Genomic DNA, 11,577 nt, shown 5'->3' on the forward strand with positions numbered 1-11,577 from the left:
ATATATATATATATATATATATATATATATATATATATATATATATATATATATATATATATATATATATATATATATATATATATATATATATATATATATATATATATATATATATATATATATATATATATATATATATATATATATATATATATATATATATATATATATATATATATATATATATATATATATATATATATATATATATATATATATATATATATATATATATATATATATATATATATATATATATATATATATATATATATATATATATATATATATATATATATATATATATATATATATATATATATATATATGTGTGTGTATATATATGTATATGTATACTCTTTTACTCTTTTACTTGTTTTCAGTCATTTCACTGCGGCCATGCAGGAGCACCGCCTTTAATTGAGCAAGTCGACCCCAGGACTTTCTCTTTGTAAGCCTAGTACTTATTCTATCGGTCTCTTTTGCCGAACCGCTAAGTTACGGGGACGTAAACGAACCAGCATCGGCTGTCAAACGATGTTGGTGGGGACAAACACAGACACACAAACAAATATACACATACATGCATATTTATATATATATATACGACGGGCTTCTTTCATTTTCCCTCTACCAAATCCACTCACAAGACTTTGGTCGGCCCGAAGCTATAGTAGAAGACACTTGCCCAAGGTGCCACGCTGTAACACTGAACCCGGAACTATGTGGTTCGTAAGCAAGCTACTTTATTTCATTTTATTTGCCATAAAGGCAGTATACAGAGTAACTGCGGGCTGAACACATTAATGAATGAAAATGAAATAAAATGAATAAATGAGAGACGAAATCCAACGCCCGCTGATTGGATTTTCTTGAAAACATATTTTTTTGTTTTAAAAATCAATATGAGGTTTCAAACCTCTTACAAAAAGGAGGCACTAAAACCTCTTACGTAACATTTTTTTTTAAACACACACAATTGAGGTTTAGAACCATTATAAATAATGCATTTAAATTAAATAGGATGAGGTTTCAAGCCCTCTTACTATTTAATACTTACGAGGTTTTTTCACCTCCTACTCATCAATATATCCATCATTATCTTCATTGTCGCTTATGGTCCCGTACCCCGCCATTTCCCATGCCTCATTCATGTACAAAGCATATGTCATGCTAGGGCCACCCGGCCATATGCGACATTCCTCTTTCAGTCTTTTCAGCTTTTCCCACACGGAAAACCTTATGACCTCAACAGCTATCTGCGGAAGCCATTCGGGATCCTGTGTGCAGGTCATATCTATTGTCTCTTTGTGCTCCTCCACTATTTTTTCCACCTCCCAGCCCTTGTAGAAGAAGATAGGTAATTCTTCATCTTTAAGAGTGGGGGTCGTTTCTTCCAGCGGCGGTGGCACAATTCCCCTCGACGAAGGCTCTTCCCCCGTCAGTGTCACAACTCCCACTGACGGACCTTTGGGACATGCAGACGGCACTTCATCGTCCACCTGCAATGACTCGCTCTTCTTTCTGTCTTCCTTTTCTTCCTGACTTCGGAATAGTGGAACTCTTCCGCTTTGTCTGGAGTCTATCCCCCACCTTCCGAAGCCTTAGGGTCCTTCGGCGAGCAACCATTGTTTCCCGTTTTCTTCCTTTTTAATCCTTTTTGGGTTGAGGAGGTGGCTTCCAGTAACTGTTCCAAGACCTTACCATGGTCCTGGGAGCAGTTCTTTTTGATGTGGTCTGGCTCCAGGCATGAGTGACACTTGGTGGAGCGTCCCTCAAGTATCAACGGATACCTACAGCCAGCGATTTAAAAAATATCTGGAAAAACCAGATCTGTTGCAGCCGATGGGGTCCACAGGGTCAAAATTGCTTTTGACCCTACCCAATCGACTGCCGGCGATACTCTTACATTTAAGAGCCTCTATTTGTATACTCTTTTACTTGTTCAGGCCCCGTCGGATGGTATCTTCAATCCAACCCGCCTCGGTGCTTGGGGGTAACCCACATACCCAGGCTCTTATTAATTCCTCCCGCAGTACGACAGGAGGAACATAATTTCGTTTCCCTCTAAGGGCTGGCCCGAAAAATTGCGAGCCTCCTCCGAGGTGTCAAACATGCTTGACACCGCGGGATATGTATTTCAGAGAGGACAAATAGTCTTTCAGTTCTTTTTCTATAGTTGGTTTTGGGAAGACGGTGATGGTATCACGAACTTTAGAGTTCTAACCACTACCGTCCTCTCCTCCATATCTTTTAACCACTGCTTGGGTGGGATAATTTCCCACTCCAAGACAGGGTTCTTCTTTTTAAGTTCCTTTTCTGCCATGTCCAACCCCCCCCCCCCCAAAAAAAAAACAGTTTACAAAAACAATCCACCAAAAGTTATAAAAATAGAAGAAAAACAAGATGAAAGAGAGGAAAAAAACTGAAATTGAAATAATGAGAAAAAGAAGGAACCGAAATTTAGAAAGAAAGAAAAAATGGGAGAAGGGAAAAATAAAAAGAAAACAATGGCCACAAATAGAACAGACACAGAATGTTTGGCTCTGTATACTATTCCAACCAGGTAATTCCAATAGTCAGGGTTCTTCTCGATTGTACTCCAATTAGGTAAACTCCACAGGGTATAACTTTTTCTGGCGAAATACGCCCACCAGAATGTACAAGTTATTTATCGAAAAAACGCCACACAGAATTTTACTCCAAAAAAGTTTTCTAAAAAATTCTCAGTCCGCCCTTATGGCAACTCGAACACACACACCAATAACGATGAACGAGGAACACAATATTTTTGCTCACTAAAGCGAGGACCAATTTAAAGTCGCCAAGAAAACAACAAATTCCCACCCAGCTCGAAGGACAAAAAACCGACTCACCTTGACAACTTGCTTTTTGTTATTTTTTCCTATTCACGGAGCCAAAGCTCGCGTCTTCTCTCTCTCTGGAAGCAATAGACCACCTAACGACGCATGCGCCGGAGAAAGCAAGCTACTTTATTTCATTAATTAGCCATATAGGCTTTACATAGAATGGCCGTAGCTAGGGCTGGACAAAGACAAATGTAGAATGAAAGGATGATACATATGAAAAATGAGAGGGGCGCCGACGCCCACAGATCAGCAACCCCTCGAATACATTTGTTCAAAAATAAATAAACATATTTATAATCACAATACAAAACAATTCAGTTCATAAACCTCGCAAGCAGGCCTTCCGCCGCACACAGGCAACTTTCCATATTCAGTTCAGCCTCAGTACCGAAGCACATATATGCGAGGCTACTACAGGCGGCCGCCACCCCAGCACGGGTGCTACTGGTTATCACTGCTTCGGCCACCTGCTGAGGCCACCTTGAACTACTTTCGCAGGCCGAAACGTATCTCTCTACGTACTCGTAGTTCAAGTGCTTCTCAACCTTCCCACCCCTGAGGTACAGGAGGACACATTCTTCCTCCTCCTCAGAGGGGAAGATCTCACCTTTTCCTGCCAGCGGCACAATTCCCGCTGACAGGGTCTCCATCTCCAATGGCACATTTCCTTCCGGAGGGGTCAGTGGTTCGATCCGCGGCACATAAACGTCCGCCGGCCGCTTCTCACCTCTCTTCCTTCTCCTTTTCTTTTTAGAGGTTTCGGGGGTTAGGGCCTACTTCGGCACACCCGAGTGGATTTTCACCTCCCCCTCAACCTCTGTTTCTTTTTTTTTCGTGGAAGCACCCGCCTCCACGACTTTCTCCGTCTCCCCTTCCAATGGGGGGCAGCGGGCACTTTTTCCTGCTCCAGGGCCTTATGATGGACCTGGGGGCAGTTCTTCTTAATGTGGCCAGCTTCAAGGCACATATGGCACCTCGATTGCCGACCCTCAATAATAACCCGATACCTGAACGCGGCCATCTTCAAAAAGTCAGGAAAGCACATGTCTCCTACAACCACTGGGGACCACAAGGTCAATGTCGCCTTGGCGCCCTGCCAGTTGACCGCAGGTGACATGTGCACATTAAGGAGCCTGGGTCCACTGTCCACCAAGCCCTGCCGGATGGTATCAGCGATACACTCGGCCTTGGTACCCGGGGGTAGTCCATGAACCCAGGCTCTAATTGTTCTCCTTCCGCAGTAAGAGGGGAGGAACAAAATTTCCTCCCCCTGCAGAGTCTGACTGGCCGCATTAGCAGCTTCCTCAGGAGAGTCGAACAACAACCACACCGTTGCGTACTTGACCCCTCTGGAGATGAAAAATTTCTTTGCTGGCAAACAAATTGCCAACTCTCTTTCAATAACCTCTTTGTTGAAGAGGGCAATGGCATTGCGTGACCTACAATAGGTTCGCATGACCACTGTCCTCTTCTCCATTTCTTTCAACCACTGCTTGGGTGGGCACAGTTCCCACTCCAAGACAGTGTTTCTCTTTTTTGCCATGCCTTCAAAAAAAGTTCAAAATGTTACAAAAATCCAACGAAAAGTTCAACAAAAGGGTTCACAGTAAAAAATAAATAAATAAATAAATACAAAAAGAACAGAAAGACAGAGCATAGAAAAGGAAGGATGGAAGACAGTTCAAGACACAGCAACACAATTCCGGCCACTCGGCAATCCTAGCCCACAGGTACTCCAATAAGGTATTCCAGTAAAGGCAATCCAGGGTCACAGCAACAGGAACACAGAGAAATCCTTCACAAATTGTTAGAATTCCTTTGCAAGTCTTTCGCAGGCGAGATACGCCCACAAAAACAACAGTTCTCTCAATTAGGTGCGACACAAAAAGTTTTTCACAAAAAATTCTCAGTTCGCCGTCATGGTGAGTCGAACACGCCCACCAATAACAACGAACGAGAAAAACAATTTACTCACTAAAATGAACAAACAACTACAGTCGCCGTGGCAGAAGAAATTGCCTAGAGCTAGGCTGAATTTACTGAAACAAATGAAACACAATAAATTAAACCTAGCTCAAAAATACAATTCCACCTACCTCGGCTGGTTTCTCAATAGTTCAATATTGGACGGAGTTGAAACATATCCATCCACTCTGTTCTTCGTGTCTACCGTAAGTAACCAACGCGCAAGACAGGAAGTCAAGTAAGCGAGCTACTTTATTTCATTAATTAGCCATATAGGCTTTACACAGAATGACCGTAGCTAGGGCTGGACAAAGACAAATGTAGAATGAAAGGATGATACATATGAAAAATGAGAGGGGCGCCGACGCCCACAGATCAGCAACCCCTCAAATACATTTGTTCAAAATAAATAAACATATTTATAATCACAATACAAAACAATTCAGTTCATAAACCTCGCAAGGAGGCCTTCCGCCGCACACAGGCAACTTTCCATATTCAGTTCAGCCTCAGTACTGAAGCACATATATGCGAGGCTACTACAGGCGGCCGCCACCCCAGCACGGGTGCTACTGGTTATCACTGCTGCGGCCACCTGCTGAGGCCACCTTGAACTACTTTCGCAGGCCGAAACGTATCTCTCTACGTACTCGTAGTTCAAGTGCTTCTCAACCTCCCCACCCCTGAGGTACAGGAGGACACATTCTTCCTCCTCAAAGGGGAGGATCTCACCTTTTCTTGCCAGCGGCACAATTCCCGCTGGCAGGGTCTCCCTCTCCGATGGCACATTTCCTTTCGGAGGGGTTACTGGTTCGGTCCGCGGCACATAAACGTCCGCCGGCCGCTTCCCACCTCTCTTCCTTCTTCTTTTCTGTTTAGAGGTTTCGGGGGTTAGGGCCTCCTTCGGCACACCCGCGGGGATCTTCACCTCCCCTCCACCTCTGTTTCAACTGGTGAGCAACCATTGTTGCTCACCTTTCTTTTTCTTTTCGTGGAGGCACACGCCTTCACAACTTTCTACGTCTCCCCTTCCAATGGGGGGCAGCGGGCACTTTTTCTTGCTCCAGAGCCTTATGACGGACCTGGGGGAAGTTCTTCTTAATGTGGCCAGCTTCTAGGCACATATGGCACCTCGGTTGCCGACCCTCAATAATAACCAGATATCTGGGCCTGGCCAACTTCAAAAAATCAGGAAAGCACATGTCTCCTACAGCCACTAGGGACCACAAGGTCAATGTCGCCTTGGCGCCCTGCCAGTTGACCGCAGGTGACATGTGCACATTAAGGAGCCTGGGTCCACTGTCCCCCAAGCCCTGCCGGATGGCATCAGCGATCCACTCGGCCGTGTAACCGGGGGGTAGTCCATGAACCCAGGCTCTAATTGTTCTCCTTCCGCAGTAAGAGGGGAGGAAAAAAATTTCCACCCCCTGCAGAGTCTGACTGGCCGTATTAGCAGCTTCCTCAGGAGAGTCGAACAACAACCACACCGTTGCGTACTTGACCCCTCTGGAGATGAAAAATTTCTTTGCTGGCAAACAAATTGCCAACTCTCTTTCAATAACCTCTTTGTTGAAGAGGGCAATGGCATTGCGTGACCTACAATAGGTTCGCATGACCACTGTCCTCTTCTCCATTTCTTTCAACCACTGCTTGGGTGGGCACAGTTCCCACTCCAAGACAGTGTTTCTCTTTTTTGCCATGCCTTCAAAAAAAGTTCAAAATGTTACAAAAATCCAACGAAAAGTTCAACAAAAGGGTTCACAGTAAAAAATAAATAAATAAATAAATACAAAAAGAACAGAAAGACAGAGCATAGAAAAGGAAGGATGGAAGACAGTTCAAGACACAGCAACACAATTCCGGCCACTCGGCAATCCTAGCCCACAGGTACTCCAATAAGGTATTCCAGTAAAGGCAATCCAGGGTCACAGCAACAGGAACACAGAGAAATCCTTCACAAATTGTTAGAATTCCTTTGCAAGTCTTTCGCAGGCGAGATACGCCCACAAAAACAACAGTTCTCTCAATTAGGTGCGACACAAAAAGTTTTTCACAAAAAATTCTCAGTTCGCCGTCATGGTGAGTCGAACACGCCCACCAATAACAACGAACGAGAAAAACAATTTACTCACTAAAATGAACAAACAACTACAGTCGCCGTGGCAGAAGAAATTGCCTAGAGCTAGGCTGAATTTACTGAAACAAATGAAACACAATAAATTAAACCTAGCTCAAAAATACAATTCCACCTACCTCGGCTGGTTTCTCAATAGTTCAATATTGGACGGAGTTGAAACATATCCATCCACTCTGTTCTTCGTGTCTACCGTAAGTAACCAACGCGCAAGACAGGAAGTCAAGTAAGCGAGCTACTTTATTTCATTAATTAGCCATATAGGCTTTACACAGAATGACCGTAGCTAGGGCTGGACAAAGACAAATGTAGAATGAAAGGATGATACATATGAAAAATGAGAGGGGCGCCGACGCCCACAGATCAGCAACCCCTCAAATACATTTGTTCAAAATAAATAAACATATTTATAATCACAATACAAAACAATTCAGTTCATAAACCTCGCAAGGAGGCCTTCCGCCGCACACAGGCAACTTTCCATATTCAGTTCAGCCTCAGTACTGAAGCACATATATGCGAGGCTACTACAGGCGGCCGCCACCCCAGCACGGGTGCTACTGGTTATCACTGCTGCGGCCACCTGCTGAGGCCACCTTGAACTACTTTCGCAGGCCGAAACGTATCTCTCTACGTACTCGTAGTTCAAGTGCTTCTCAACCTCCCCACCCCTGAGGTACAGGAGGACACATTCTTCCTCCTCAAAGGGGAGGATCTCACCTTTTCTTGCCAGCGGCACAATTCCCGCTGGCAGGGTCTCCCTCTCCGATGGCACATTTCCTTTCGGAGGGGTTACTGGTTCGGTCCGCGGCACATAAACGTCCGCCGGCCGCTTCCCACCTCTCTTCCTTCTTCTTTTCTGTTTAGAGGTTTCGGGGGTTAGGGCCTCCTTCGGCACACCCGCGGGGATCTTCACCTCCCCTCCACCTCTGTTTCAACTGGTGAGCAACCATTGTTGCTCACCTTTCTTTTTCTTTTCGTGGAGGCACACGCCTTCACAACTTTCTACGTCTCCCCTTCCAATGGGGGGCAGCGGGCACTTTTTCTTGCTCCAGAGCCTTATGACGGACCTGGGGGAAGTTCTTCTTAATGTGGCCAGCTTCTAGGCACATATGGCACCTCGGTTGCCGACCCTCAATAATAACCAGATATCTGGGCCTGGCCAACTTCAAAAAATCAGGAAAGCACATGTCTCCTACAGCCACTAGGGACCACAAGGTCAATGTCGCCTTGGCGCCCTGCCAGTTGACCGCAGGTGACATGTGCACATTAAGGAGCCTGGGTCCACTGTCCCCCAAGCCCTGCCGGATGGCATCAGCGATCCACTCGGCCGTGTAACCGGGGGGTAGTCCATGAACCCAGGCTCTAATTGTTCTCCTTCCGCAGTAAGAGGGGAGGAAAAAAATTTCCACCCCCTGCAGAGTCTGACTGGCCGTATTAGCAGCTTCCTCAGGAGAGTCGAACAACAACCACACCGTTGCGTACTTGACCCCTCTGGAGATGAAAAATTTCTTTGCTGGCAAACAAATTGCCAACTCTCTTTCAATAACCTCTTTGTTGAAGAGGGTAATCGCATTGCGTGACCTACAATAGGTTCGCATGACCACTGTCCTCTTCTCCATTTCTTTCAACCACTGCTTGGGTGGGCACAGTTCCCACTCCAAGACAGTGTTATTCTTTTTTGCCATGCCTTCAAAAAAAGTTCAAAATGTTTCACAAAAATCCAACGAAAAGTTCAACAAAAAAGTTCACAGTAAATAAATAAATAAATAAATACAAAAGGAACAGAAAGACAAAGCAGAGAAAAGGAAGGAAGGAAAACTGTTCAAGACACAGCAACACAACTCCGGCCACACTGCAATCCTAGCCCACACGTACTCCAATAACATATTCCAACAAGGCAATCCACTGTCACAGCAACAGGAACACAGAGAAATCCTTCACAGATTGTTAGAATTCCTTTGCAAGTCTTTCGCAGGCGAGATACACCCACAAAAACAACAGTTCTCTCAATTAGGTGCGACACAAAAAGTTTTTCACAAAAAATTCTCAGTCCGCTGTCATGGTGAGTCGAACACGCCCACCAATAACAACGAACGAGAAACACAATTTGCTCACTAAATATGAACAAACAACTACAGTGGCCGTGGCAGAAGAAATTGCCCAGAGCTAGGCTGAATTTACTGAAACAAATGAAACACAATAAATTAAACCTAGCTCAAAAAAACAATTCCACCTACCTCGGCTGGCTTCTCAATAGTTCAATATTGGACGGAATTGAAACACATCCATCCACTCTGTTCTTCGTGTCTACCGGAAGTAACCAATGCGCAAGACAGGAAGTCAAGTAAGCGAGCTACTTACTACAGAGTCACTCCTACGCCTATACATACATGTATATGTACATGTATATCTATCTATCTATCTCTGTATATATATATATATATATATATATATATATATATACATGCTTGTGAAATGTAAAGCCTGAATCTACATTTGTCACAGAAGAATCAATGAATCATTCGATATTCAGCGTAGTGAGTTATGTCTAAATATGAAAACACAACCTGAAAATTAAGCGTCAGAACGGATCTATAAAAAATATGTATATGAATCTGTCTATGCGCCTGTGTGTGTAAATGAATATATGTAGTTAAACAGTTGAACGTATGGAAATAATATACTCTACATGTACAGATGTGAATATAAATTTTCGTATGAAACTTCAAACTTTGACATTGTAAAGTTTCACATGTTTCATATATGATCATCAGTTAAGAAGGAAAAGTCTGATTATTATATTACAGGCATACAGTGTTATGTATATGTTTATCATCATCAAACAAATGCAACAGAACGAGCATAAATGTATTATATATCGTTATTACATCTTCTAAATCAATTAATTAGTCGTAAAATTACTGTTAAGAAGGGTTAAATCTTAAATTAAGCCTTGCAGTATATATAGAGTTCTTATTTGAATGTGCTTGTGTGTATGTGTGTGTATATCATACATTTCTATGTCTGTATATAAAACTCACTCAAATGCTTCTCTCATATATATGAAGGCCGATCATAGATTAAAATACCATTTGTCACTCTAGTCTAAGAGATTGACTATTTTTCATGACATTATACACTGCATATATCTTGCTTTCATTTGCATACATCACACACACATGCACATATACAAATATACATATACAATCACACAACTACACACACACACACACACTAACATCTGCACAGCCACAATGCCTTTCCTACCAATACAACAGTTTGTCGTTGTCTGCCAGGTTGAACTACTGTATACCCACAGGAAATATATTAACGAGTATTAAAATAAAAAATGTATAAAATTTAAAATTTAGAAATATAAAAATGAATAAATAAAAAGTATAAACAATATGTACATATGCACAGATTGTTGGACGGCCGTTGACTACTGTTAGGAAATTAAAGTTTTCTTAAATATTATGCCTGTTTTATGAGTATATTATGAAATGATATTATTATTGGGTAGTGCTACTTACACAGCATTATAAAATTTACAGGTAAACAAGTAAACAAACAGTTTTGCATTGCTGCGCTGTAAGGTCAGGATGAAGTCCATTGCCAAAACTGTGAAACTCTATAACAAATTGACTAGACCTAAGCAAACCTTTATAAGCAGAGATAATTGTACACTCAGTTTTTGTGACAGTTAAAGTTTTTTCTGTGAGACAAGGTTGTTCAATTGGATTCTGGACTCTATGATTGACTGTTTAGTTTATGCACTTTGTACTTTGTGTTAGGCATTTATGGATTTATTTTATGCTCCATGAATTCGCCAGAACTTTTGCTTAAATAATTTCTGTGTCACATCTGGGTGAGTACAAAAATCTCTTAAGTTATGTTACTGTAATATTTTTATGTGAATTTTGAACCCTGCATTTGTGGCAGGTTCTGTTGAAAAATTTGTATAAAAAGCCAGAGGAGGTATGATTTTAATTTTTCATGTAGCCATTTTTTTTGTATTAGACAACTAAACATTTAAATTTTGTCTAATGGTTACTCAGCATACTTATATAGAGCAGTTTGTGTGAATTTAAAGCAAACTAGATTATTTGTTTGACTGTTTATTTTTTAACTATAATCATTGATGTAGTCTGGCAGCCGTTTCGTGTCATGAACTTTTAGTTTAAATGATTGGTTTGACATTAGATTTATTTATGTTCAGGTCCAAATTTCGAAAACCATATTTATGAGACCAAATTTATGAAACCAAATTTATGAAACAAAATTTATGAATCCAAATTTATGAAACCAATGAGACCAAATTTATGAATCCAATGAAACCAAATTTACGAATCCAAATTTATGAAATCAAGTTTATGAAACCAAATTTCTGAATCCAAATTACTAAACTGTATATATTTTACTTTTGTAAATATTTTGAGTGCACGTCTATTGTAGCATTAATTTATTTGTTCCTATATATTTGTTTGTAAGTAGGTTGTTTGTGCATGCTGACGCTTAATTGTTAATGATATTTAAAAAAAAAAACTTCATGGTGTGTTGTTGTTTTGGGTTCACCCCAGCATTGTTGGTTGTGTAGATTTG

At 41.6% G+C, this 11,577-nt stretch overlaps 1 protein-coding gene across 2 annotated transcripts in view; it reads right to left on the minus strand.

Moving 5' to 3' along the window:
• LOC149132869 (uncharacterized) overlaps positions 1–9,337 on the minus strand; it is a 76,295-nt gene extending 66,958 nt beyond the window's left edge. For both annotated transcript variants that reach the window (XR_016244005.1, XM_089361617.1), the window contains exon 1: positions 2,880–9,337. The gene's annotated coding sequence lies outside the window, so the exon portion shown is untranslated. The remainder of the gene's footprint in view (positions 1–2,879) is intronic.
• Positions 9,338–11,577: the final 2,240 nt, after the last annotated feature.

This window comes from Octopus bimaculoides, chromosome 13 (genome assembly GCF_046866305.1).
Source record: "Octopus bimaculoides isolate indiv1 chromosome 13, ASM4686630v1, whole genome shotgun sequence".
NCBI classification, from domain to species: domain Eukaryota; kingdom Metazoa; phylum Mollusca; class Cephalopoda; order Octopoda; family Octopodidae; genus Octopus; species Octopus bimaculoides.